Here is a 27,028-nt window from a genome sequence, read left to right as displayed (position 1 = left end):
TTGGAAATGCAGAATGAGGATAATGTGTACATCCTGATATAGCATAAATTTTAAAAAATTGAGTTGTGGTTGAACAAAGGTTGTACACATGCATCAATATTAGCATCTGTGCCAAAGTTTTTGATTGCTGTCTGTATTTATCAGTGCTTTTCTGTCTTACTTCCTTGGTTTTCCTAAATGAAAATCTCTCTTGAGAGGATTGGCTTTCTGCATTATATTTCTTGTAACTTTTTAGAAGATTAGACTGATAGGCTGTGATGCAGTTAACATGCCATATTAACAGAACTCTTGGTTATGGCTGCCATGGTATCACTGGACTGGCAACAGAGGGAAGGATTAAAATGAGATTTCTACCCAGTAAACTAGGAGTTACCATACTCTTCCATCTTCATCCACGGTACCTGTACAGGGGTGTGGTTCTAGTGCTGACCTCCCCTTTATCTGTGCCCTTGCTCCACAAAATTGTAGGTAAGAAGGAGCCATGAAGCCTGGAGGAAGGGCAGCTAACATATTATGTTCTGACTCTCACTCTTCCTTTTCCTAAATTACTCCATCTTCAGGTTGTCCTGCTTTTCAGGAATAGAAAGAAGACCCCGTAGTTGCTAACAGCCTGTGGGGCAATACAGGTGATTATATCAATATACGTAGCATAATACCATATCAAAACAGGGAATCAGCAGTTTTAGCCCATGCTCTTTTCTTTCCCACAAGAATCTTGGTATGAGTGTCTAGGGGTACAAGCCATTTCAACCACAACAAATAATTTTAAAAAAGTAATCTTTCAGTATGAAGTTACATTCCATTGCCATGGAAACACATAATAAAACCTACAAACAATGTTCAAATAAGAAATAATGCTGATGAACACAGATCCAAACCCAAGTATAGTTGCACACATTAATCCTTAATAATAATACACCATTTATATTGCCATAAGTGAGATGTTCTGAGAATATATGAGAAGTGGTTATGCAAAAAAAGAAAACCACAGTTATTTTCTCTGATTAGCTCATACAGCTGGATAAAGGACACAAGCTTTCACATTCAGAGTTCCTCCATCACAATCTTCCATAAATTATGATAGGAAAGTGTTTCCATTAAAAAGTAAGATAACACTTGGCAGGGAAAGTGAATATATATATGTTTATATTTTTTAATTTTATAAAGAAGCACTGAAACATTCAAAGCTTTTGTGAAATCGGGGGAATAAAGGGTTCTGTCTTGAAGCTGAAAAGACACAGAAAGTTGTGAACTTAACAGGTTTTTTTTATAGTATAAAGTTCCGTAGGGTCTGTATGTACACAGAGAGGTTGTGGCCCCATGGTAAATGTGTGATGTGCCTGTGTAAGGCTCAATAATCCAGCTCTTCTGAGGCAAGTCCTGTGATTCCAAACCTCTGAGCCACTTCAAAGAACTCCTGTTTTAAAAAGTATCAAAGACATGCTGGGGAAAAAAAATTATCCTCTGAATAGAGGACAGTACCTGTCCGGTGGTCCCAAAGAAAAGTAACTGTCATTGTATGGAGTAGGCAATATTTAGGCCACAACAAGTACTCAGTTTAGCATTTGCAGTCCCAGGACATTCCAAGGCCTTTGTACTATTAGAAAAAGAAAGAGAGAATTCCTTCTGCCAGATACAAATCAGCGCTCATTTCTGGTGCTGAACATAAACACTCTAATTCAAGAAACAAGTAAACCTCTTCCCAACAACATAGAAAACACAAGACTTCAACACGAAAGTATCTTTACTCTTTCAAACAAGTATTAGAAAACAAAAACAAAGTTAAAAAAGAACACATTATATTTAGGTTTGAGGGGTTTTGTATTGTGGAAGAGATATGCACGAGCCCTTTACAAACAGACAAATAGCAAGAATAGTTTAACAAGCAGAGTACATGTAACAGTACAAGTACAAGAGATGTTGTAACAGCACTCACTTGGAGCGATCTGCCCCACCTCAGTCATGACTTTAATGGTTTGTGTATATCAGTAAAACCAATGAGCCATAGTATTGTGTGCTTTCCTTTCTGGAAGACAAGGCACCAGCATGAGTTTTTAATATATGTACGTGTCTTTTTATAAACAACACATGCATTAGTGAAGATATTTCAGGATCTTGTGGTGCAGCCTTTCTGAGCCCTTTCTGAGGGCAAAATTATTAGACTTCAAATTTCCATTTGTAGGAAAGTCCTGTAAACACCTTCAGCTACTATTTATTTGTAGGCTGCTACAATTATGCCATATATGATTTGATTATTAGGGTTAGCAGGACCATGGCTAATGGAATCAGTATCATGGCTACAGCAAGCTTTGTGAATTCTCCCTGCCAGTTTTCTGCATAACTACACTTGTGTCACTCACACAGCACAGGGGTACTCTAACAATTAATTGTAAACCAGAGGGAAACTTTTAATGGACCTCTTCTTGAGATCTCATGTTAAAAAAAGAAAAGTTCCCATGAGTGAAGTATAAGTTAGCTTTTCCAGGGGGAAAAAAAGGAATGAATTACATTTCTCTTCTTGTCCTTTAAATGAATAGCGTAGTTTGGGTGAAATTATCAGGCAATTGCATGCCTTTTATGCAGATAATGCTATTTGATGAAAGCGGTGTTTTGATCTGCTGAGGATAATACAGACCCAGGGTTGGATTCATTGGTAAGAGTAAAGCTGTCTTCTGTGATAACTTCATCTCAGCATGAGGTCAGACGGGGAAAACTGGGATGGGGGATTAAAAAATGACACAGTCGGAGCAGTATTCAGTTCCCTGCTGTGCTCCTGGCTGCACACTATAGCTTATGTTTCTGATCTGTTATGGTATTGTCTGCTTTTCTCTCCCAGAGCAGAAAGAGATTGCTTAAAACTTTTCTTTTTTCAGCTAGAGGGATTAGTTCAGTGCAGCTTTTTTAATTAAAGAAACTGTATCTTTTTCAACGTAATTTAAGGCTGTACAAGAAGACCATCAGCATTCATAATTTAGCACTATTACCTGTAACAAAGCCTAGCTATTCATTTTACATTCAGAAGAAGAAATCACTATTAAGATTTTTAGGGTTAAAATATGATGATTGGCCCTACCATTGAAGGAATCACAGTTAACCATTGTCTCCTAAGAGTTTTCTGTGAAAGAACTTAGTTTATCTGAGCTTTCTTATTTAAATCTCTATGACATCAGAATGGTGGTTAAAAAATATTCTGATCTGTGGAAATAGATCTGGGCATATTTTTTTCACAAAAAATGAATGCAAAAATACTTGCAAATATTAAAATGTCATCTACAGAAAATGACTGTAACATCAGCCATGTCTGTTTAAGTACAATATTTCCACTCAGCAGATTTTCTAAATATGTAACTAGTACCTTTATTAATAGGAAATAATATGCAAATAGCTAATACATGTTCATGATACCCAAAATGGTTGGTGGGTATATATGGCTGTTGATGTAGATGTGTGTTTATTCATATATGTGTCTGTATGTATGTCTGTATTCATATAGACACATACAGATTTATGTATCGGTAGATATACACACAGTTACATATATTTTTCAGCTCAGAGAGTTGAATTTACAGCACAATTTAAACAAGGTTAATAGCTAAAACCTTCAAATGTTTCAAATAAGGCCCATATGGTGATCACTTTACAAAGCATACAGGGACTGTGCTTAGGTTGCAACATACACATTTCCAACTAAATTCCATGCCAGATCAATTAGAAACAGTTCTCCTGAGCAGAAAGGAACAAACACAGATTGTTACCACTCCACTGCCTGAACTTTTGTCTTCCAGGAATGAAAGCAGTCATCTTGAATACAACATATTTTACTACTAATAGCCTAAGTTTTTTTTTTTTTAACTAGTAGTATTTTAATGAAATCTCTGTTTTGGCACGTCAGAGCAATTAACATCCAAATTATCACAATAAAATAGCAGATTGCTATTAGAGCTTTTGGTTAGAGAGGTATTTTTCCCAGACTGCATTTGTTAGTGATGTCTTCTGCTAGAAGGAGTACATGGCACAGGAGAAGAAGAGGAAAGAACCAGACAACAGAAAAGCACTTTTGGTTTCTTTTTTTGCTCATGCAAAGTGCTTTTCTTTAAATCATCTTTTCTGTACATTTCCTAAATCTGAAAAATTTTCTGCTGGAATTTCTTATTATTTTTTTAAAATATGTCTTTTCTCTAGAAAGCTAGAAAGGAAAACAAAAATGTAAATTATGACTATGAAGCTTAGGTAAAACAAGGCCTCTTTCTTATTGCAAACATCATAAATTCTGAATGTGACTTAATTGCATAAACTTCTGTATGTACATATAAGGACTGTATATTGACTCCTGAATTGCTATAAATATTCTGCATTCCTCCTGTTAAAGGAAAATATGGATAGTTACTCCCTTACTGGGAAGTGTTATACCAGCAAACACAAATCTTACATTTTTCATGGCCTTGTGTACTAACTCACACAATGATGGCAATAATGGCTCCTACTTATGAATACAAGGTGATTAAAATGATTATGTGCTTCGGTTTAAGGCCATAAGTTTAGCTCAGGCAATAGTTCCTAATGCAGTGTTAACACAATATGAAAGGCATTTTTGTATTCCAAATCGTATGCAAACTCCTTCAGGTTCTTTCCCGAGGACCCAATGAAGAGGGTCAGCAGTTTCGTGCAGCTGAAGTGCATCATTTTCACCAGAGGTCAGCTTCCCATATAGCTTTGTTTTATGCAGTGGAACACAAACTAATGTAGTGGAAAAGCATGACCCCCATTTAAAGGTTGATTTGTATGATAATCAGTACATTTAGTGGCATCAAAACGAACGTGTGTAAGGCCCTATCTTGCTTTAATTAAGGTAATTAAGACATATTTCCCTCTGCAGACAGCTATTTAATTTTATGGCTTTGTCAGTGATCAGATTAGAATATTTGTTTTACAATTTTACCGCAACTCGATACTCGGGGAAAAAGTGCCTCTCGAGCTGCTGCTGCCGGTGAGAAGGGCGAGACAGCTCAGCCCTTCCCGCCGAGCGAGAGAGCCCGGCGCAGCTCCCCGTGTCCGCAGCCGCTCCGCTCCGTCACTGCGCCCCCGCGCACCGGGGCTTCCTCCTGACACCGGGGCGGCACGGGCGGCCCCTTCTTCCCAAAGTTTCTGCGTTCCCACCGAGGAGCGGTGCGGTTCTCCCCGGGGCTTAGCGCACACCGTGGTCGCGGCCGGTCGGTCACCTCCCGACCTGGCCCGGCGCGGCGCGGGGGCTGAGCGGGGGGTGCGCGGGCTCGGCCGGGCGGGGCAGTGAGGCGGCTCCGCCGGCAGCTCGAAAGCGGCCGCTCCAGCGGCTGAGAACTCCGTCCCTTCGCGGGGCTTGCACAGGAGCAGGAGCCGCGGAGCTGACCGCGCGAACTCATCGGGACAGTTGTTGCCATGTGATGACCAACCAGCAAGACTGAGTCGAAAGGAGGACTTAAGGAGGATTTTTTTTTTTTTTTTTTAATTAGAGTTGTGATTATGAAGTATCCTGAGCCAGGATAATGCTGCTAGCTCTTTCTGTTACGCAGAGGCAATCCCTACCTAGCTGCACTAAAGCGCATCTTGACTCTTACCCCGAAGGAAAATGGATGGTTAGAAAGATTTCCTTCCTCCATGAGCTGTAGATCCAGGACCTCTGACAATGCAGAGATCTTGAGATCTGGTTTTTTTCAGATGTGCGAGTGTCCTAAAGAGCTTGGAGTCCTGGAACCAGAAAGTGCCGATAAGCCTGGCAAAGCCCGAGTTCCTGTTTAAGTACCGAAGGACACGTTAAGAACAGTTTAGGAAGTTTGCAAAGAACGTGACAAAGTCTTGAATGTGTGTCGTCTTTTGGAGTTACTGGTAGATTAGTGCAGGAGTCGGCTTGTCTCACATCAGAGAACATCCTGCTCTTTCCTCTCGGTAACACCAACCATCCAAAAAGATTTACTGATAGACCCATCTGGAAAAAAAATTAAAAATAAAAAAAACTCTAAGTCGGTGAGGAACGTATACCCTATTTGTACTGAAGTAGTGAGCTTACTGGAAATCCAAAAAATCCAAAAGAGTAAGGCATGACTGCCGTGTGATTTTAGAGAGTTTAGTCACATTTAATAGTTGACATTAGGCAGATAGTTTCCTACAAAGCTCTAACTCAAATGTGCCTGCGCACTTTTCAAATTAACTTAAACTCTGAAGCCTGAAATTTAATTAAATTTTGGTAAGCCTGGTAATGCCACTGCAATGCTGTCCAAGTTAAGAGTACCAAAATAACTTCCTCTGAACTTCAAATGTATATCAATAAGTAGTTGACTTTTGTTGTCTATCCAGTGGGCTTTGCACAAGGAAGGCAGGTTATCTTTCTATTTATAATAAAGCAGCATCTTAACTCAGTGTATTTGAGGGCAGTAAAAAGTTCAAATTAGTACTAGATGAATGGATTTAGCAAAGGTATTGCAAATGCATGTAGTACTGCAAAATATGGAGCTTCAAATTCGCATTTGCAAAACATAACTTTAAATACTGTGTTAGCACTGTAAGCCAAAACCAAAAAAAATTGTAAAACCCTGAGTCTACAAGATTTGCTTTTAGTTTAGCAGAAATGCTATTTTGTATAATATGCAACAACAATTGCAGCATTTGGCGTAAATTCAGGGTTGATTGTTCCTGTGTGGCTAGCTTATTAGGCATTTTGTAACAATAAATTTTGTGCAATTCCCATTTTTGCACTTCGAGTGCTTTCTTATAAGGGCTAAACCCTTTGTAGAATATTTTATTTGAAGGACAAGGTCATGATGATTCCAGTTCTACCTGTATTGTATGTGCACTTACCTGCACAGAACTCTCTCTCTGGAGAGGTCTCTGGCTCCTACTTTTTGAAATGAAATGCTGCCACTTCAGAGCCACCCACAAAATCAGTAGACAGTATTCATTTCATTCTCACTGGTTTAGTTGTTGTATCTTCAAAATACTTTTGCAAACCTGTATTTAAATGTAATTACTTTTATTACAACTTTTCTGAGGATGAAGACACGTCATTTCCATTATAAAGTACTTTTTCTGTTTTCTTTCTTTCTGTATGCTCAATATTATGAATTACACATTGGCTGTACACTTAAAAAGGCTTGAAACATTTATGGTTTTCTATTGCACTTGCTGTATAACGGTGCTGTGTGATGCTGGCTCTGTGTGTGTTGTACCTGCTGTAATTCCCACATGCTGACCTCAGCACTGTCGAATCGGTTTATATATCCAGGCACCTTGTCTCTCGGGTCGAGCCCGGCAAAGTACAAGCACAAAGAAAAACACAGGGGTAAAACACGGACATGTGAGAGAAAACTGCTGGACTGATCTTAAACAGCCCCCTCGCAATGCCTGTTGGTTACATCTGCAGTAACGTTTCTATGATTAGGAGATATTTCCAGTTATTTCAGGACAGAGGAATATAGGGATTTTCCTTGGGAGCGTTTAAGATAACACAGTCGTGCATCTTTCATTACAGAGTCAGAGATGTGGTGGATAAAGTTAGGAAAATCAAAGTACTGCAGCGGCTAGCCAGCTAAACGTTCAAAGCTGCTCATCTGTCTGACTTCTCCGGGTGTTTCGCATCTCGTGTGTGAAACGCCTTTGAGTTTAAAAGGGAAGGATAAAGGCGTAAAAAGAGAGCGGTCCTAGATAGGTAGGTAGGTAACATCTCAGTATGTGAAAAGTTACAGCTACTACTTTGAGCCGAGAGGTTGCTGAGGAGTCAGGGAGAAAAATAAGCAGAAGCGCCTTTGTACACCACGGAGAAATGGCTTTAAAAGCAGATGTTTAAGCTGTAATCAGGTCACTCGGCAGCCGGCTCCCGCCCAACTCCGAAAATTGCCGGGGTGCGGCGGAAAGGCCGGGCGGGGGGGCTGCGGGTGCCCGTGCGAGGGGCGGGCTGCCGGGCCGGGGAGCCCCTCCGCACCCTCCGGCACCCTCCGGCCTTGCCGGGCGGCCGCGCCGCACCCGGGCTGCCGGCAGCGCCAAAGAGCCTCGGCGGGCGGGCTGCCCGCGGCGCCGGCTCTGCTTGGCCAGGCGCGGTGCGGTGCTGCGGGGAGCTGCGGATTACTTCCCCAAATTCTTGCCCTCCCCTGCTAAAAATAAATAGGTCCCCGCGGAAAACAAAATGCAGCAGAGGGATGCTTCGTGCCCCGCCGGGTGGAGGGAACGCGCAGCAGAGCCGTGTAAGTTCATTAGTGTTTGCAATCAGGAGCACGCAGACACCCTCATCAGGGCAGACAGCGGCCAAGAGCCATTCATCAGCCTGAAGTGCCGCTCGCGGATGACCCCTAAATCACCGCCGGCGTCGTGGATGCGCTGATTAGGCTCAGCGTGGGAGCCGCGCCACGTCGCTCCACGGCAGCGGTGGGGACGGGGGGGTAGCAGGCTGAGCGTCCACAGCCCGCCGGGTCATGGCCCGGCCCGGGGCGGCGCGGGGAAGCACCGGGGCCCTCAGCCGGGTCCCCCACCTTAGGAAGAAAGTAGGTGCTGGTGGCGGCGGCGGCTCCTCCCCGCGCTCCTCCCCCGCCCGGCGCGTCGCTGTGCGCGCACCTTCGCCCTCCCCTCCCGCAAGAAGAGGGGCCAAACTCCCTGCCCGCCCGGCGGGGGAGGAGGAGGGGAGAGTGAGCTCCGCGGGGTGCGTAAGCTCCCGCGGCGCGGGGCGCGGGCAGCAACTCGTGGCCCTCCCCCCGGCCCGGCCCCCGGCCCTCCCCTCGCTCCCGCCCGCCCTCCGCTCCCGCCCGCCCGGCCTGACAAAGTGCCGGCGTGCGCCGCTCTCCCCCGCGCTGCTGCCGGGGCGCGGAGGCGGCGAGGCTCGCGGCGTGCCCGCGGTAAGTGGTGCGCTGCGCTCCGCGCCCGCGGCTGTCCGGCCGGTAGCGGGGAGCCGGGGCCGCTACCCTGAGCCCGGGCTGGGGCTGGTGCGCGGGGGCCGGCGGAGGTTTTTGCGGCCCTCCGTCCCCCCCTTCCCCAGCGCCCCCACGGTGGCACCGTTGGCGGCGGGACCTTCGCTGGGCTGTGGGCGGGAGTCGCGGGGCGCCCCGGGGCGCGCGGCTACGGCCGGAGCGCGGCCCAAGGTAGGGCTACGCGGGCGCGGGGGAGCTGGAGGAAAGGGTCGTGGACGCAACTTAACGTGGAAACTCCGCGGTGCCGGGCGGAAAACTGAGCGGGGGGTGGGGGGGGGAGGGGACTGGATCGGGCAGCAGCGCTGCTGGCCTCGGCGGCCTCGGAGCGGGGTCTGGGGCTGCTGGTGTGCGCGCTCCTGGGGGGGCTGAGCGCGCTCCCGGCGGCGCGGGGCGGCGGTGGCATCGGGCACCACAACAATTTCGGTGCTTTCCCAAGTCGGCATCCTCACTTTCGGAAGATAAACGGAAGTGTCCGCGCTCCTGTCCGGTGAGCGTAGAGGCGCGGGCGGAGACGCGAAAGCTCGTGCGAGCAAGTTTCTGGTGGGTTTGGAACTTGGTGTTTGTTACCTCGGGTGTGCGGGCGCGGGGCGCTCCCGCCGGATCCGGCATCCTCGGGCAGCGCGTTTGTCAAGCGGCGGCGGGCGGTGACAGCTGCGGGGTGGTCCGTGCTCCAGAGCTGCTACCGGGGCTCTACCTGCCCTCCTGCTAAAGGACGGGGTTTTTGAGGCTCGCGTCTGTAATGCTCTAGTTAGTAAACTATAGTGAAAACTATTGCTGTGCAGCGAAAACGCATGGCGACCAAAGAAATTGTATGTCACTGTAGTATGGGGAGAGAAAGGGGTGGTCTCCCACGCGAAATTCCAAATATTTTTGATGTCTGGTGAAGGTTTTCTTCACATGTATGTAGTAAGCAGATCCACTGTTCTGTGGACTTGCAAGTTTTATGTTATGAAGTTGCATTTAAGCAAACAACAAAAAGATTACATACCTAAACTCCCATCTTGATGGGATCACAGAAGTTTTTTAATATGAGTAGTTTCCATAAGGTATCATGTAGATGCAGGCTCCTTTAAATATTTAGATTTAAAATATTTTTATACAAGACCTTTAACAGTTTTATTTTTGTACTTTCTAAATATCATGTGTCTCTTAAGCTAAGCCTTAGTTCAATGTTTGTTTGGTTTTATTTGACTGTTACCCCTGCATTTTATATAAACTTCCTTAGGCATACCACTGAAGAGTTATAGAGCTATTCTTTGAATGTGTAGATCCTAAAATTCAATCTAGTAAAGAGTATATTGGAGTATAAATGTTGTTCATCTATGGTCTTACAGAAAAGTTAATTGTAAAACACTTGAAGACACTCTGAAAATACCACTGCTCTTCCCTTCTAAAATAATCCAAGTGCTATTCAGAATTATTATTGCACTCACATCTAGGAGATTAGTTTTATACTGTATGCAGGGAAAAATTTTCATAAATTGTACTTTTATATAATATAAGAATAGTCTGGAAGAAGGGTCCCTATGTAAGTATGAATATACGTGAAAATTGTATCAATTACATTTTGAAAAATATGACAGGTTTGAAAAAGTATTACCTTACAATTCTGAAGCTTTGCTATTTTGAACTTGCTGGGTTATTTTCAATGCTGTAGTATATTAGGGGAGAGAAAAGAAAGCCAACAGTACAGAAATATTAGATGCATACATCTGATTAAAAATGGAAAGGGGTTCAGTGGAGCGATCACTGAGATAAAAGATACTGTTTGGTATAAGAAATACTTGACTCTTCTGAGATTCTTTTGTTTCATACGTTTTGAGGAAAAACCAAAATAACATTCATAATCCAGTTAGCAGTTTAAGACTGGTACTTCAGTCAAATCTCTTAGAGCTGGGAGTAATTACTCTCTGTTCAAAGGAAAAAAAGAGATTAAAAGGATATATTACTAGAAACTAGATTTGAAGTTACAAATGAACACACAATGACCGCTTTAATAAACATCTGTTTTATAAAAGTCCCATAAAATATTAGAAAATTAAATAATAACCTGAAAGTAAATTTTGTCATCTCCTAGCCCCAACAATTAACAGATTATAGGCTTGGCTCAGTAAGATAGTCAGAACCTTTACCTTCAGTTAAAGTTAGTAAACATTGTGCAGACTTATGCCCCTCTAGATTGATGGAAAATCTCCCACTAACTTGCATCAGTTTTGGATTGGGCCCAATAAAAGCTGAGAGTGCCCAGCAACTTGGAGATCAGGTGCTGTTTGTGAAGGGGCATTGTGCTGTACAGACTTAAAGGACCAGAGATGCTAAGGCTTCAGGTCAGAACTGCTCTTATTTTTATAGTGATACTGTATTTAATGCTGCATTTCTATTACAGAAAACTCATTTCTCTGTCAGCATACAAGAGAACATAAAATTCTTATGGAGCAAAATTATTATAGCAAAACCTTAAAATTTTTTTTTCAAAATGTTACGCAAGTTGTGCTTGTGTAAGATTTAGAGGCTGATTTGTACTATACTGGTACTACACGTTAGAGATTGTTAATAAGAATAATACATCTATATAATATTATTTTCTTTTAATAACTTTACTGTAGAATCTGTTCTATTAAATGAATACATGTAAACTTGTTAGGTTTTTCTGTTCTAGTAAATGTAGTGATAATGTGATGCTTATCACCTGTATCAAGTACAAAAAATATTACCAGAAATAATTTTAGTGTGTTTATTAGAAAATTCTTGGTTTGATGAAATAAATTTTTTACCCCAGGCTAACTACTTAAATTAAGTAAGTCCTTTCAGGATACCTGCATGAAATTCTTCTTAGACTGAAGAGTGTCTTAAAATAAATGCTTTATCTTTCTAAAAGGGTAGTATTATTTACAAAGCTTGTAGAAAACATTTCAGGGACCCAGAGTTAGGGTTGGGGTTCACACTGTCAGCTGAGCAATTAAAAGAAAGCCCTAAACTTTCAGTTTTTTGTAGGTAACAGGCTTTAAAGAAGTTACCATTGTAAAAATGTGCCGCTTTAACAGCCTTTCCTTAGTTCTAAAACTGATTAATTGCTGTGTCTTATAAAACCTGATTTATTTCATACTTTTTTCATACCAAGCATTACCATTATGAAGCTCTCCTTATAAGTGAGATTAATGTTTCTGAGCAAAGAAGTGGTTTGGAGGGCTGCATTCATTTTGAGTGCTCTTCTAATCAATTTTAGATACAGTATTTCACAATGTATCAGTCTGCATCCGAACCTGCCTTATTATGTGAAATTAACTTGTTAGTGATTGATAGGAAGCCTGCTCCATCTCCAGAGATGATTTGTTAGAAAACAAGTGTTACAGGTTCCAGGAGTTTGTGTACCAGGGTCAGGAGACTCAGGTGCCCATTCTGCGGCCTGACTCAAGCTTGACAGAGGAGTTAGAAAAAAATTCTGTGCTGTTTTTTTTTTAAAGCTAAAAAAAAACCCAACAAACTCCAAAAATCCTAAAACCAAAATGCTACATTTGTATTAAATGTTGTCCCTTACTGTGGTATTTGGCTTCACAGAGAGTCTGAAGTGACAAGTATGAGGCACAGACAGTGTCTTTGTGCATCACTACGTGCTGTTACAATGCATGTCTCCTGAATTATTTGGAGGACCAGCTTTAGCATTTGAACTCAAAACTCAGAAGGCTACTTTCAAATGCAAGGTGCACACCCACTGGATATTGCCTGCGTAATTATTGAAAGACATGCCAATGCTATTTTTTTTCTCTTTTAAAAGTAACAAGGATTGGACTTGTTTCCGTAGGTAGTGAAATATTTGCACATTCCGTCTGTGCACTTTTCGGTCTCAGCTTCACCACTGTTTAATTCTTAACCAATAGGCTAACACACTACTTCTTAGTGTGATGCATAAAGATTTAAAGTCCAGGAAAAAAAAATGCTTCCTCAATAGTGAGAGAAAAATAAGTTTAAAAAGGCCAAATTAAAAAAAAAAAAAATATGAGAAACCTCTGAAAATGCTAAACAATTCTAGGAAGATATAGGTGTATGCATCTATTATGAGGATAGTAATTTAAATCTAAATTATAGTTATTTATATGTTTCTTGCAAGATGTGCTAATTGCATTCAGTACATTTTTAAAGTTTTCATATTGGACTAATTACATCAGTCTTTTAGTTCAAATATACATGTAAACAGTAACAGAACGTTGCAACTGAAGCACTGCATAAAAATATTCCTGATCTTATGCAGATCAGAAGTAATAAAATTACAAAATATTTATGAATACCAGGCTCTAAGTGCTCCTCACCTTTTAGTTCAGTCTGGCTTTATGGAATAAACATTATTTGTACAGGCTCATTTTAATATTGTAACTGAAATAGCTGCTACTGAACAAATATGAAGGGAATTATATCTTAAACATATAATAAAATGGAGAGTACAACACGAACAGTATCTCTGATTGCCTTCTTAGATGCAAGTCTGTCTGTGTGTTCTATACTTTCACCTTATGGGCAATTTACTGTTGTTTTAAAATACATTTTATGCAAAGCTGATGCTTGGATGACACAAGGTTGAAAAGCAGTTAAAGTCTGGAACTGTTTTGTGCTGATATATGTTGTGAGTCTTACAAAGAAGTAGGCGTGCTTTTATAATTTAGACTGAAATTCAACATATGAGTTCAAGCCTAGGTGACCTAATTATTTTAAATTTTACAACTTGAGTCTGTAACAGATTGAGGTTGTTGATACTTGGTGTGTATGTTTGTGTCTACAAAAAAAGTTAATTGCAAACATTAGTGCCTAGATGTATGGAAAGCAAAACAGTAAACTAGAAACTGCAAAGTGCTGTACTAAATTCAGCACTGATTAACATACTCTGCAAATCCACTAAAATCAGCAAATTACCTGGATTGTCGCGTACTAGTGAACTGGGAGGCTGTAGTAGAACCTTGTGTTAAAATCTCTTAATAACTGAAATGCGTGCTATAAGGTATAGTAACTTTGATTCACTTTTACAGTAGGAGTTCATGAACGCAAGTTCAATCTTTGTGTATAGAAGAAAATTACTTTCCAGCTTGAGAAAAGATGGGGTTTTTTGTTTACTTTCCTGGCTTTTATATTTTTATCACACTGCTAGTAAATCTTTAAAATGAAAATCTTAACATGCACTAGCTATGGATTATAATTGTATGATAATAGAGTCTCTATGCCTCTTTTTTTATTCTTCCCCCAACATACCTCCATTCCATCCCTGGCAAAATTCTGGAATGATTGCAAAAATTTTTACTGCAAAACAGGTTTGCCAACTTGGTTTACTCTTTCAAGTAATTTATTTTAAAAGAAAGGAGAATATATTTTATAATGATGGTCTAAAATCTGTATTCTATAAACCTTTAAATTTCATGAGTGAATACTTACACATCTCTTTTGCATCTGAATTATGGAAGTGTAAAATTGCAGCTTGCAAAAATCTTAAGCTATTATTACTTCAGCTTTTCCTGCAACAGCATAGAAAAACATTCAGAAAAGCAGCAGTTATTATTGTAAAAGCTGTCTTGGTGTGGAACTTAGAATGCATCGTGTTGAAATCAGTTGTGCTGGTGGTGTTATTTTTCAACATTGTATTGAATTTCTAATAGTATTCTTGACAGCGGTTAAGCCAACCTACAAAGAAACTAATGTGTCTTATTTCCTTATTTGAGTCTTGACAATTTTTAGTGTCTTAAGAAAACTGTCAAGGGTAAAATTGGTAAAATACAGATTTAAAACATTTTTCTTGGCAGGAGTTGAATAGAAAGTCGCATGTGAGAATTTTTAGAGGAGGGGGAAAGAAATTAATCACCACATGATTTAATATAATACAGCAATAGATTCCTAATCATAGAAGTCCTTGATACACTTTGACTGGATCATGGAGAGGGGTGACTATGCAGTGGTTGAAGAAATCATCATTGCTAATAAGTGTTACTTTAGATTAGCAAATGAAAGGCTGCATAGTCCTTCAAAGGCCTCATCCATTCTCATTATAATCCTTTGAACATTTGTCTGACCTTTCTAAAGAAATTCTACAGAAACTTTATGCTTAGGGTTCGGCGTAGATAAACTGACCAGCACTTGTCTCAAGAAGTTTGTAATCTAATGACAGGAGCAATAATACATCTTTTTAACACAAATGTATCAAATGTTACTCGCCACAGCAAATTGTTAATTTATTTTTAAATATCACAATGTAATACTTGAAACTAATGAGTGTAAAGCAGCTTTTAAAAAGCAAATACCACAGTTCTCTAACAAAACCAAATTGTATTGCTAATATTTTTCCCTCTCAGCTTTGTTGTAGTTTACGCCTATAGAAAGCTGAGGTAGGTGGAGTTGTTTTGTTGTGAAGGTTTGTGCAGCTAGGGCATGCCCAGCTAAAGCAAACCAGCTCTCCTCACCCCAGTGAAGACATTGCCATTTACCTTCTGGGTCACGACATGTAGGGCTATGCTCGTGAAACACTTTCAATTTAGATTTCATTTTAACTCTTACTCTTTTTTTCCTCTTCTTTTTTATAAGCAGTTTACTTCTTTCCTTTTATAAAATACATGGCTTATTTTAATAGGCTTTGGTGCCTCTCAAAAGCATCATGGTTCAGATGGGTTTTTTCCATTAAAAGAAAAATAATGTTATTCTGTTAGTAAACTTGTCAAAACAGAAAATAATTCATTTTATTGAATCAGATTTTTTAAAGGAAGACATTCTTTATTCATGCTACTGAATATATTCAAGTATTTGATGTCTCCCTACTCCTTTTAAGAGAGATTCTTGATTTCAATGTCAAAAGGTTGAGTGGCAGCATCCAAACCTATGCAACTGGAACTGAGGAAAGATACTATATTCCAACAAATCTGCTGTTTGAAATCTTGGTTACAAGTTGGGAGTGTTTGTGTATTGCTTTAGCAACAAAGACAGTCTCTGGAAGTCTTAACATTGAGGTAGCAGTTACTAAATTAGCATTTATTCACCATTGTTCCCATGCTGGAAGGCAGAAATGTTGAATTTTTAAAGTAATGAAGGAACTGGAGAAATTCTCAACCTCTGAAAATTATTGAGCTTAGTCCAGACAAATAAACAGGTAATTGAGGGTGCTAATTCTAGGTTGCATTTGCCGTATAAAGCTGATAAATGTGAAATCCTCAAATTTGATATCCCTTCATCCATAACTAATTAGAAAATTAAAAATTTAGGCGAAATTGTATAGATGGTGGGAAGTATTTTTCATATCTTGCTTTGCTGGTAATGTGCATACATGCACACATTTTGGATTGTCTAATCTTCAATATTACTACTTCAGGTTTAGTGTAAATTAATGGCAGATGAATGAAAAGCTTTCCTGGCAGATTTTTAAAAATATAGATGCGTATCTGTGTGTGCATGTACTTTGGCCATTCAGGACTGACTTGGTAAACATCCAGTGCAAAATTACAGGTGGATTTGTCCTTTTCCCCTCATTTGTCTGAAAATTGCAGAAGTTCATGATTTCAGCACAGGCCAGTGTCAAAAAACTTAGGGTCTGAAGTCCACAGTGACACCTCAGTGAGTGCTGGGAGCAGAAATGCTTATCACCTATCAGGAGGTTTTTCAATCATTTGTGTGTTGATAAGAGTATGAAAAAAGACCCACCTGGTAATCCAATCTATCCAAAGGTATGGTTACTCAGGAATACAACTGTGAATGACTGTGCTCTACAGAAAACCTAGAAGTAATAAGTGATTAAAAAAGCTGGGGTTTTAGTTTCTTTCTTGAGTGAGGAGTATCTTAGCATGAAAATGAAATATCAACTCTTACTTAGCATGAAATAGTTATAATTACATTTAGAAATGTTTTAAGTAGCTTAAAAATGTATAGCTGCTTTTATTATTCTTTTGATAATTTCATGTTAATTGTGGAGTGATACAGGGTTAATATAAAATGTTAGCACTTTTAATCATATGTTTAAGAACAGTGCAGACATTAAATTCAGTAAACTGAATATGTGGGCCTCATAAATAAGTGCTGAATTATAATACAAAGCACACCATGACCAAATTAATTAGTATGTTTAATCTAGTGAATTCCAGCTAGGCTGCATACAATATGGACATGTATTTAATTTCTAAATTTAATATTAGCTGCATAAGTCAACTCTTACTTAATCAGTGCAGATCAGTACTAGAAATGTAATATATTGGGGGTTATACATAAGCTTTTCTCTTTAAATAAGGTGTTTTAACATTGTTTGAGATTTTAAATATTGTAATTAAAAAAAAGTATGTGGGTAGGAATGTTTCCCGTGTTCTCTCCATAATTTTTTTGTCATCAAGAGGTAGAATTCCTGAGGTCCAAAATAAAATATTCATTCAATCAAAATGGTGATGCTCATTAAAATTCATTCAAGGATCTAGGGCAGAATATTTCGTATTTGCTTATTTGATACAAAATTTTCTGTTGGTTGCTTTGCTGTAATTATTGTTATATCAGTTTTTATTTATTTAGGTAGAATTAAAATGCCAGTAGAGTAATCTTTATTTTCATTTGAAAACCTTACTTTTCAAAGAAAGTGGAAAATAAAAAACTATTTAATTTTTTTAAAAACCTGTGAGTACTTAAGATTTGTAAATTACAAGGATTAGATTTTTATCACGGGAGCTATAGGACATACAGATTATCTTGAACTCAGATAATCTTCTGAATTCTTAAATGTGAATTTAAGATAGAAATAGGAAATTGGTTGGTATTGAGTCAGGTTTTGAAAACCTCTAAATAATCTGTTCAGTTGGTAGTTTCAGGGACTTCAATGGGACTGTGTAGTGAATAGGCATTGTCCCTGTGATCAGTGGTCTATAGGCTTAGGCTCATTGCTTTCAGAGGAAAGTCTGAGAATAATCAGCATGTGTTTTCTTCTTTTTTTTTCTTGATACGGGATTACACACTCTGCCTGTAACCTTTGATATAAATCTACCTTTGTTTTGTGTTCTTTTTTTAGTAAATACTTGACTAGAAATGAGTTGATGAACTGCTCAGTTTTGCCCATAAAGCACAGAATGGGTTGACTGCACTCTAGTCCTCAGTCAAATCTTATTGTTAAATGTATTTAGGATGATTTTCACCCCCATTCCCAGCATTTGGAACAAGGAAATCCAATAACTGTTTATTTGCTGAGCCACACAAAGGAGTGCACTTGTCCAAAAGGGGGCACAGTGAGGTTACGCCTGTGCTACCATGTTAAACACAGCGCTGTAACTTTCCCACGTGCTGGGACTCCGTCATCTGTGTGGCTTAATTCTCAAAGAGCTTCCTTAATGGCATTTCGATCTGTACAGATTCATGGGACTCCCAAACAATTCTTGGGCATGGTTTAGCAGTTAAGACCAGAGATGTTATTTGTTCTGGGGACCATTCCCATTAAGCATTTTGCTTCCAGCTTCCTAAGGTTAAGACTTGTTGCTAGCACTAGTTACTAGACCCAATTTAATTAGACTGGCTTTAAGCACAGTTTTGGACAAGATGACCTCCAGAAGTCCTTTCCAGCCTAAACTATTGTGTGACTCCAAGCCTTTTGGTTGCACTCCTTGCAGTCCTTCTGCATTCACTATTTGGGTGTCACACCTAAATTCAGTGTTGCCAATGGTGATTCTATTGACTACACTTCCAAAAATAATTGTTTAATAGGCTCAGAAGTAAAATCATCTTATTGGTGTTTTAATTAGTTTAAATGAACAAATGTTAGTGTTTTATAACCTATTGTAGGAGTAAGTTTTTTTTCCACCCTGCTTGTGTAAGTTTGTTCCTATTAACAAGAGGATTCATGGGAGTGGAAAAGCATAAAAAGGACTCTCCATGTTAGAATCATTGTTAGGTGCAGTAAGTTTTCCTGCACTAGAAACTTGATTCAATTAATTTAAATATTAAGTAAAAACTAGCTTCATTTTAGTCTATACACCTGCTAATTATTACACACTACTAACCTGACAGAATTTAAGTTTACTGATACAAGTGCACAATAGCTAGCTGTTTATGTGCAACGTCATGCAAGAAAACAGTATTAACAGTTTTTTTTGTTAAGGTTTTTATTGTGAGACTGGATTAAGGATGATGTTAACTGATTTCTTTATTATGAGAATAAAATCTGTAGGGGTTTTTTAAAGTTTTCTTTTTGTGTGGTTGGTTAAAGAATATACAAGAGTAACAAGTTACAATGCTAATTTTTTTAATATTAATGAAAAAATAATAAAAAAGCCCTCTAGCCCATCACTTTTTGCTTGTGAAGAGGCTTTGCTTACATCTAGCCTAAATGAAAGCTACGTCACCAGGTATCGCATTGAACTGCTGTTAAGCCCACTTACCATCCTGTGTGGGCTGTAGCTCAGTGAGCCCAAGAGGCTGAATGAAACCTAGACGAGGTTTCTTTGCAGGACCTTCTTTGCTGTGCTTCAGTGTCATACCCACTCCGTGGAGGAAAAGAAATGAAACAGCCTATAAGGGATCTTGTCTGCCTGAGATTAGGCACCCAAACGGGCTATCTTTGTGCAGGTCTTTAAGGCATGTCATGACCTTCTCCCCAGTGCTGTGAAAGCCGGACACTTTCTGCAGTAGCTCTGCTTTGAGATGCCTTAAGCATAGTCTCAGTTTAATGATTTAAGCTAAACAGACAGCATTTCATACGTGCTGCCTCAACCAAAACTGCATCAACATCTATGAAAGAATGTAAAAATAGTGAGGAAGCTAAGGGTTTCTTTGATTGGAACTGAAGCAACTATTTTCAGGTTTGCTTTTTTAATAATAATAATAATTTAAATTAATACTTTTAATATTATAACAGGAATCACATTATAGATGTTTCAAAACTGTTTTTTCATCAATGATTTGTAGGTTGAATATTGTCCCCAGGTTAAAATAGGACTTTGGCTTCTACATTAACATACAGGAACTGCATATTAGAAGCAAATGTTGCTTCAAATATGTAAAAGGTTTCATGTTTTTAATATGGATTGTTTCAGGGGGAAAAGCTATATAAATTATTTGCTTATAAACAGATAAGCACTGTATCTACTGGTATTTTGAATATTTTTGTTAAATGCAATTCAAACAATTTTAAATGAGAAGATGTGCAAAAATTGGGTTAACTGCATATAACCATTAAAACTGTTCTAGTTCACTGATATTTTCAAAAATGTAAATAGACAATAGATGTGGACTTCCCCCCCCCCCCCCCCCAATAACGTTACCAATATATTTAGTTTAGTTTAATATCCTACAAATCAAAAGTACCAGGGTTTCTTAAAGCTTGGTCTTAATATTTCTTCTTCCTGCTCTCCTGTGCCATTCACATGACTGCTTCACTCAGCCCTGTTACATTTCTCCCTGATGGCTGAAAATGACTGCTAGATATCAATTTCAACTTGCAGGAGATGGGTTATACAATTTTTGGGTAACAAGTGCAGGAGCTGCTTGTTCTTTTGTCTCCTCTATGATGGTTCATAACTGTCTCAAAAAACAGTAAGGTGTTGGTTTGATTAACAGTTTAAGCTTTTATAAGCTGTCAGTGCATCCTTTAAAAATAAAAAATTGCCATCTTGCATCCTGTCCTCTCTGTTGCCCTCTCCCTTGTTGTAAACTCAGCTGTTTGCTTGACTGTATACTGAATTCAGAGCAGCAGTGTAGTTAAAAGGGATTTTGAATGTTTAATTTTCAATTTTTATAATTTTCTTTTCTTTTTTTCTTTTTTTCTTTTTTTTTTCTGCATTGATAGTAGCACTGACCCAATTCGACAGACAGACACAGCATAGTGGTGTAGGTGTAGGGCTGGAATACAAGGAGGATAGGACTGCATTTTTAGTTAGTTTTAAAAAAAGGAGTAGCACACCACCTACATTTTCCTTACTTATTAAACTGGGAACACCTACAGGAGAAAAGTAGGTTCTAGAAATGAGTTTGCAACTCATGTGTTTTACTCTCTGTGAATTGCTCTGTTTTGTGCTCAGCATCACAGCAGAAAACCTTTGGGGCTAACCTAACCAAGACAAACCATAAATAAAAGAGAGGAAGTTGAAATACATGACTACCTTTTTTCTTCCCCCTCCAATACCTTTATGTGTGTTCATATAGTAGGACCACATGGTTGCTTGGTGGGGTTGTTTTTATACCATATGTATGTACCATATATATCATTTTATGGAAGGAAAAGCAATGATACTGAGTTCAGAGGAGGGCCACCAAGATGATCAAATGTATGAGCCACCTTTCCTGTGAGGAAAGGCTGAGAATTGGGACTGTTCAGCCAGGGGAAGAGAAGGCTTTGGGGTGACCTAATTGCCACCTTCCAGTACGTGAAGGCATCTTGCAGGACAATGGGAGAGGGACTTTTTACAAGAGCATGTAGTGACAAGGAGAATGTAGAACAGTGACATGTAGAACAAGGAGGAATGGCTTCTAACTAAAAGACAGTAGGTTTAGACTGGATGATGGGAAGAAATTCTTTATTGTGAGGGTGGCGAGGCACTTGAACAGATTGCCCAGGGAAGTTGTGGATGCTCCATCCCTGGAAGTCTTCAGGGCCAGTCTGGATGATGCAGCTCTGAACAACCAGTTCTAGTGGAAGGTGTCCCTGTCAATGACAAGTGGGTTAGAACTGGAAGCTCTTCAAGTTTCCTTCCCACCCAAGCCATTCTGTGATAAGTGATGCTATGCCTCCCTTGCTCTGTATTCAAATTGCATTAATTCTCCAGCAGCAAGAGGGATGTCATGGCAATTGCCACTTGTTTACAGAGGATAGCCTATGTACTTTGGTATTTGAGTTTTTTGAAATAGCAGGTGTTGTCAGTAGTGTCAGTGCTATCAATGTCTGTATAGGTGGTTTGTGCTTTTTGAAGTTTTCAAGGAAAGACTAACCTGCAATTGATTGCTTTGTCTGAGAAACAAACCTGAAAGAGGAGATGCAGCTATTTATATAGCTTTTCCCTCTGCCCACCTATTTCTCTTTCCAGACATGGATATATAAAGGGATCATAGGGCTTTTCACACTTTAACCCTTCCCTTTAGTACCAGCTAATGTGACAGCAGGTAATTCTGCATTCTGTGATGGACTTATGGTTATGCCTTGTGCAGCCTTGCTGTTAGGAGGCAGCACAATTCAGTTCCTGTTTTTTCCTGGAGAAGGTCATCATCACTTAGCCATAGGTTATGATGCTGATGCTTTTATTTTTCCTGTTGGGGCTGTTCTGTTACCCGTGAACAACAGATTCATTGGATGAGAAGAGGGCAAGAAGGGGGAGTGTGTCATTGCAGCCTGGTGCTTAGGGCATGCATCTGAGAATAGGAAAACTTACAGCTTCTTTTAATCCGCCAGAAGTGTCCTTTTCCTTCATTCCTGGTACTGACATGAGAGTTGGTATGCCTTTGGGCTGAGCCAGAATTTATCTGTCTTAAGGAGACACAGATGCATATATATACACATACACACACATATATATTTTTTCCTCTGAAGTTAATTTTCCTTTTCTTTTTTTTTTTTGAGTTAGTCTTTGCTAACTCCACTTACAAAGTGTCTCTTGGTGCCACAGTACAGTTGCTAGTGCTGGCACACAAGGAGAAGGAATTCGTAGCAGAAGCTGGGAATGAGAAATTGCTAAGAGGGCTGGAAATGCACTTTTAAAAGGGATTATATGGTATTAAAACATGGATCTACAACATGAATGCATAGATACTGAAAAACTAGGCTGGAAAAACATGACCATCTGCTTTCAAGGGTCGTTACCACTTTCCTAGCCCAAATCTGAAGCCAAAGGTGTGTGTGCCTTTCTGGATTAGACTTTTGCTTTTCTCTAGAGAAACAATGCCAGTTTGGCCTTTGGGTCAGATTGTGGTCCACATGGCACTAGTTTTGCACATATAAAGGGAAGAAATATAAAATGAAAATCATGTGGCAAAGTAAACAGTTCCAAAATTAAATATAATAGATTAAAAAAAAATCTTTATTTCTCATATGCTGTAAGTGGCACCGTGTTTCTGATGTAATTCAGTAGATTATTCCTGTGTGTCTGGGTACCTGAGCCTGCCCTCTAATCACTTGCATGCTTGTCCCCCCAGTAAGAACTGCTGCCAATACAGGTTGAAACACAACTGACACTCCAAACTCTTTTCAGTTGTTCATGTCTAGAAGCTACCAGTGGAGTATATTACTTTTCATAAAACCTTTGGAGTTTACCCTTATTTTACAGACCTGAGCACTGAGACAGTATAAGACCATTTGCTTGTAGGACCACAAGAACATTAGAGCAGAGCCTCTCGTATAACCTGATTCTTCCTTAGGTGGTATGGAGGAATCAGGTTCTTTATAGGCTTATTTTTGGCTAATTTTGACTTTTTTCCCATAATTTTGACTTTGCATTTATTTGTCTTACAGCTTTCTGGAAGTCTGTACTTCTGTATAAAGTGAAGTGTATCAAGCTGTGGTTTTGAGTTGCCTGTCCTTAAATATGGCCATGTTTCAAAGGGGAAGATGTTTTGACTCCATTCCTTTTGTTTGAAAATCATCACCACTGTTGCTTCCTAGTTCCAGTGTGATTAAATTTCTTTGAAAAACTTTGCTGGTTATATACGAAGTTAAAGGTGCTGACTAACCATGTTTTTAATAATTTTAGGTGACAGGCTCAGCAGCTCACACATTTTAATACTATCAATTCCTTGCTGCTGCCATCAGTGAAAACAGTGATTGTTCTAAAGTGTACATGGTAGCATAGGCATGGACTTAAATTAAGTAGTCTCAAAAATATTCCCATAATGGTGTACAATATGCCTTTTGAATGTAGATTTGCTGGGGGTTTTTTTCTTAGTTGCAACTTACCCTTTAAAGCTAAGAATCAAAGATGAAGAAGTCATTGAGGAGAAATGTTTTATGTCTAAACACTGATGCTCATGTCCTTTAAGGTGGGTAATAGAAGTCTGTTGTTTTGGTGTTACTGTTCATCTTTTATTAGAACTGTTATTAGGTAGTTGGCTTCACGGATTTGTATAGATTACAGTTAAAATGAGTTGAAAATTACTGTATTCCATTTTCTCAAGAGTATTAAAATATGCATTAACAGCATTATGAACATAGTTTACTAAATCCTATAATCTGGTAAAGACCTTGTATGACTTGGGTTACCTTTTTGGATCAAAAGCTTACTTCTATATGTATAGTTACTTCTTAAAAGAATTTTGATGTTTTCTTAGAGGTGAGGTAGTTATCAAGAAAAAGAAGCATTTGAAAGATAAAGATACTGACAGTATTTGGAGTTTGACCATACTTCTCTATAAGGGAGTGTTGAAAGAAAAGATGATGACATAGAATAGTGTGTTTCTCTCACAAACCAGTCCAAAGAAGACTAGACAATGATGATTATGGCATTTTTCTGTTTCATCTCGTGAATCCAAACGAAGAGGTGTTCCAGTCTAGGTGTGTATTGTTGAGACCTAATGTGTTTTTACCCATACCAGTTTACACACTGGAGTAGTTAATGTTAACCTGGTTTCAAACAGTGTGAGCTGAGCTGTGCTGGGTTGAAAGGGGCTGGATGGAAGTGGCTGAGCTCCTGGTTGAATGGTCCTGGAAGATGGTGTGCAGTGCTCAGCCTCTTTCAGGTCTGTACTCTGTATCTGTCAAGAAGTCACAGGGTGGAGGATGCAGCTCACCAGACAGGATTATTATTCCAAAAGGGGAAAACATCTCTAGAAAATTCCCAATCAGGTGATGTTTTCGTTGAATGTTTAGAAAGTTCTCAGATGACAACTGAGATGAAAAAGGCATACTCATTTAGTGTGTAAAACATTTAGACTCCAAAGTCTCCTGTGCTTTGTGAGATTAAGGACCATTTACTCGGAAAGAGAGCATGTTTCATCCCTCACCTTTCCTCTGCTTTCAGTTATGCAATGTCCTTGGATCAACTTGGAAAAGTAAGGTTAAGGAAGTAATATTTTTTTTTAAGCTATCTTTAGAAAGAGAATCATTTGCTCGTAATCAACTGTAAATCATAAACTGCATCTTTGCCTACTGCTTGGTCTGTGGGTCTTTGTTGGGAAGGCTCTGGAATGAATGCATTGTCCTACAGAAAAGAAAACATTGACTTTCAGTTCTAAGATATGTCCTTTTTCTTTCTTTTACTGTCAGCTCAATCATTAACAATTTGTGGACTGAGATGGCTGGCTTTGATCTGTCCATAAAGATGGCTAGATTATTTTGTGGCTCTTCCAATTTAACTTTTGTAGGTCACTCTGACTCAGTGCCAATTTGATTTAAATCATTATTACTTTCTCCACTTTTCTAGTGTCATTTTTAGCAGCTTTCTGATTTCCATGAGCCTTTCTTATTTTAAAGTGGTACAAAACATCTGTCTGACTAGAGAGTTTTTTAGCATTTAGCTTTACTGCAATTTTTATTGTAATACTTCTTTCCTTTAAAACACACGATACCTAGTGATCCTGTTTATCTGTTGTCGTTATTTCTTGTTTTAGACTTTGCCTAGAGGGGTTTTATGTGCTGCACAATAAACTCCCATGAGCTGGAGTTCCTTACTGCTATTGCATAAGGAGTGGGTGTGTTCAGGATGGAGATTAAAACTTGCTCAGTTGGTGTGGGGTTAACAAATGCAGTGGGCAGGAGAAGAAGTCATACTGTTCTGGTACTGATGCCAAGCAATTATATTGGATGGCTTTACAGACTGACTTCACCAAATTTTAGAACCAGATAATTGAATCTGCTGACATCCATGTGAATTGTAATGATGCAGCTCTGTCCCCATGATTTTAGTGAAACCAAAAGATTTCCTCCTGATGTGAGGAATCAAAGTGTTTGGCTAGATGATGTGATAAAGCAAAAGATTGGTATTGCAGATTACAGATATGTAAGTACTGGGTTGTTGGTGTAGGAGGCTGTGTCCTTCCTAAGCAGAACAGACATTTTAGTTAAGCTGTCTGGTATGAAGGTAGGTTCGTGCCTGTGAGGTCTGTGTCACAGCAGCAAGCGTGCTTAGAGTAATATGTCTTCAAAAGCTGACCTAGTCTGAACAGTAATGGGAGAATGACCTTGCAATTGTGCATCTGCTCTAACTTTGGTACAGGGGTCATTTTATATGTTGTTTTCTTTGTAAATCAGGTTGTCGGTGCCTTCTGCAGAGTCTACATTTTTCTGTTTCAAAATACTTCGTGCAAACATAATTTTTTACCTTAGATTGCAGAAATACATGAGATATGGGGATACATTGAATTTGAAAAGAAACAAAGCTAGTCTTTGTAATTCAGCAGCCTATTCCTTTTAGAATGTTATGTCACTAAGAAAATGTTTTGCATATTCATGTAGCATGCAAGTATGTAAACATTTACAGGAAAAAAATAATCATTTTACAGATACCTGTTCCACCATTTTGCTGTTCTGTTTCTTCCTCCAAATTGTTACTATGCATTATAGTTGGGGTGTGATATGTCAGATGTATAAAAACCCCTAAAATTTCAAGTAAGATGGAGGTTTTTTTTATCATACTGTATGTAGTGTTTTGCCACAGGACAACTTTCTCCCAATGGCAGGGCACTGAACAGCTTGCATCTGTGGGAAAGTGGTAGCAAAATTGATGGAACAGTCTGTTCCTGCCGATGTTCATTTCGATGCCCCAGAATACGGCTTTCAGCGTGTCTGCTGCCAAAGCATACCCTAAATCGATGGGACAAAAGGAACAACCTGGATCTTCCATGTGTTAAAGTGAGGAAATGAAATCTTAAATCTCATTTAGGTTTGGAATTAGGTGGATTGGCAATGCCTATGGAGTTTAAATGGGGAAAAAGATGAATTTCTTACTCATCCCTCACACAGCTCTCTGAAAGAGGTTAGTAGTGGAGGGTAGAAGCAGACAAGCAGGAGAGTTTTTCTAGCAATAGCCAAAACTGAGTTGAAAATTAAGGGAAAAGGGGAAGACATGAAAGTCTAATGAAAAAACATGTTGAATTTAAAATGTACCTCAGGAAATATTTAAGAGAAAAAAATTCCATGTCATCTGCAATGGGAAAATATCTCTGGTATTACTTCAAGCTCTCCATGTGATCTACTG

General features: G+C 39.3%; 1 protein-coding gene across 14 annotated transcripts in view; it reads left to right on the top strand.

Moving 5' to 3' along the window:
- TENM3 (teneurin transmembrane protein 3) overlaps window positions 1-27,028 on the top strand; it is a 594,796-nt gene that overhangs the window by 176,071 nt on the left and 391,697 nt on the right. For 10 of the 14 annotated variants that reach the window (XM_088056018.1, XM_088056027.1, XM_088056026.1 and 7 more), the window contains exon 1: window positions 8,824-8,855. The exons of 3 other annotated variants lie outside the window; for them this stretch is intronic. The gene's annotated coding sequence lies outside the window, so the exon portion shown is untranslated. Of the gene's footprint in view, window positions 1-8,782; window positions 8,856-27,028 lie in introns of those variants that run through there. One more of the 14 variants, XM_088056019.1, reaches the window with a different exon arrangement.

This window comes from Pseudopodoces humilis, chromosome 6, assembly GCF_049639895.1.
Source record: "Pseudopodoces humilis isolate 2021_Gansu_Grassland_sample_001 chromosome 6, ASM4963989v1, whole genome shotgun sequence".
NCBI lineage: Eukaryota > Metazoa > Chordata > Aves > Passeriformes > Paridae > Pseudopodoces > Pseudopodoces humilis.
The sequence above is the reverse complement of the archived record's forward strand: the minus strand, read 5'-3'. Positions and strand labels throughout refer to the sequence as shown.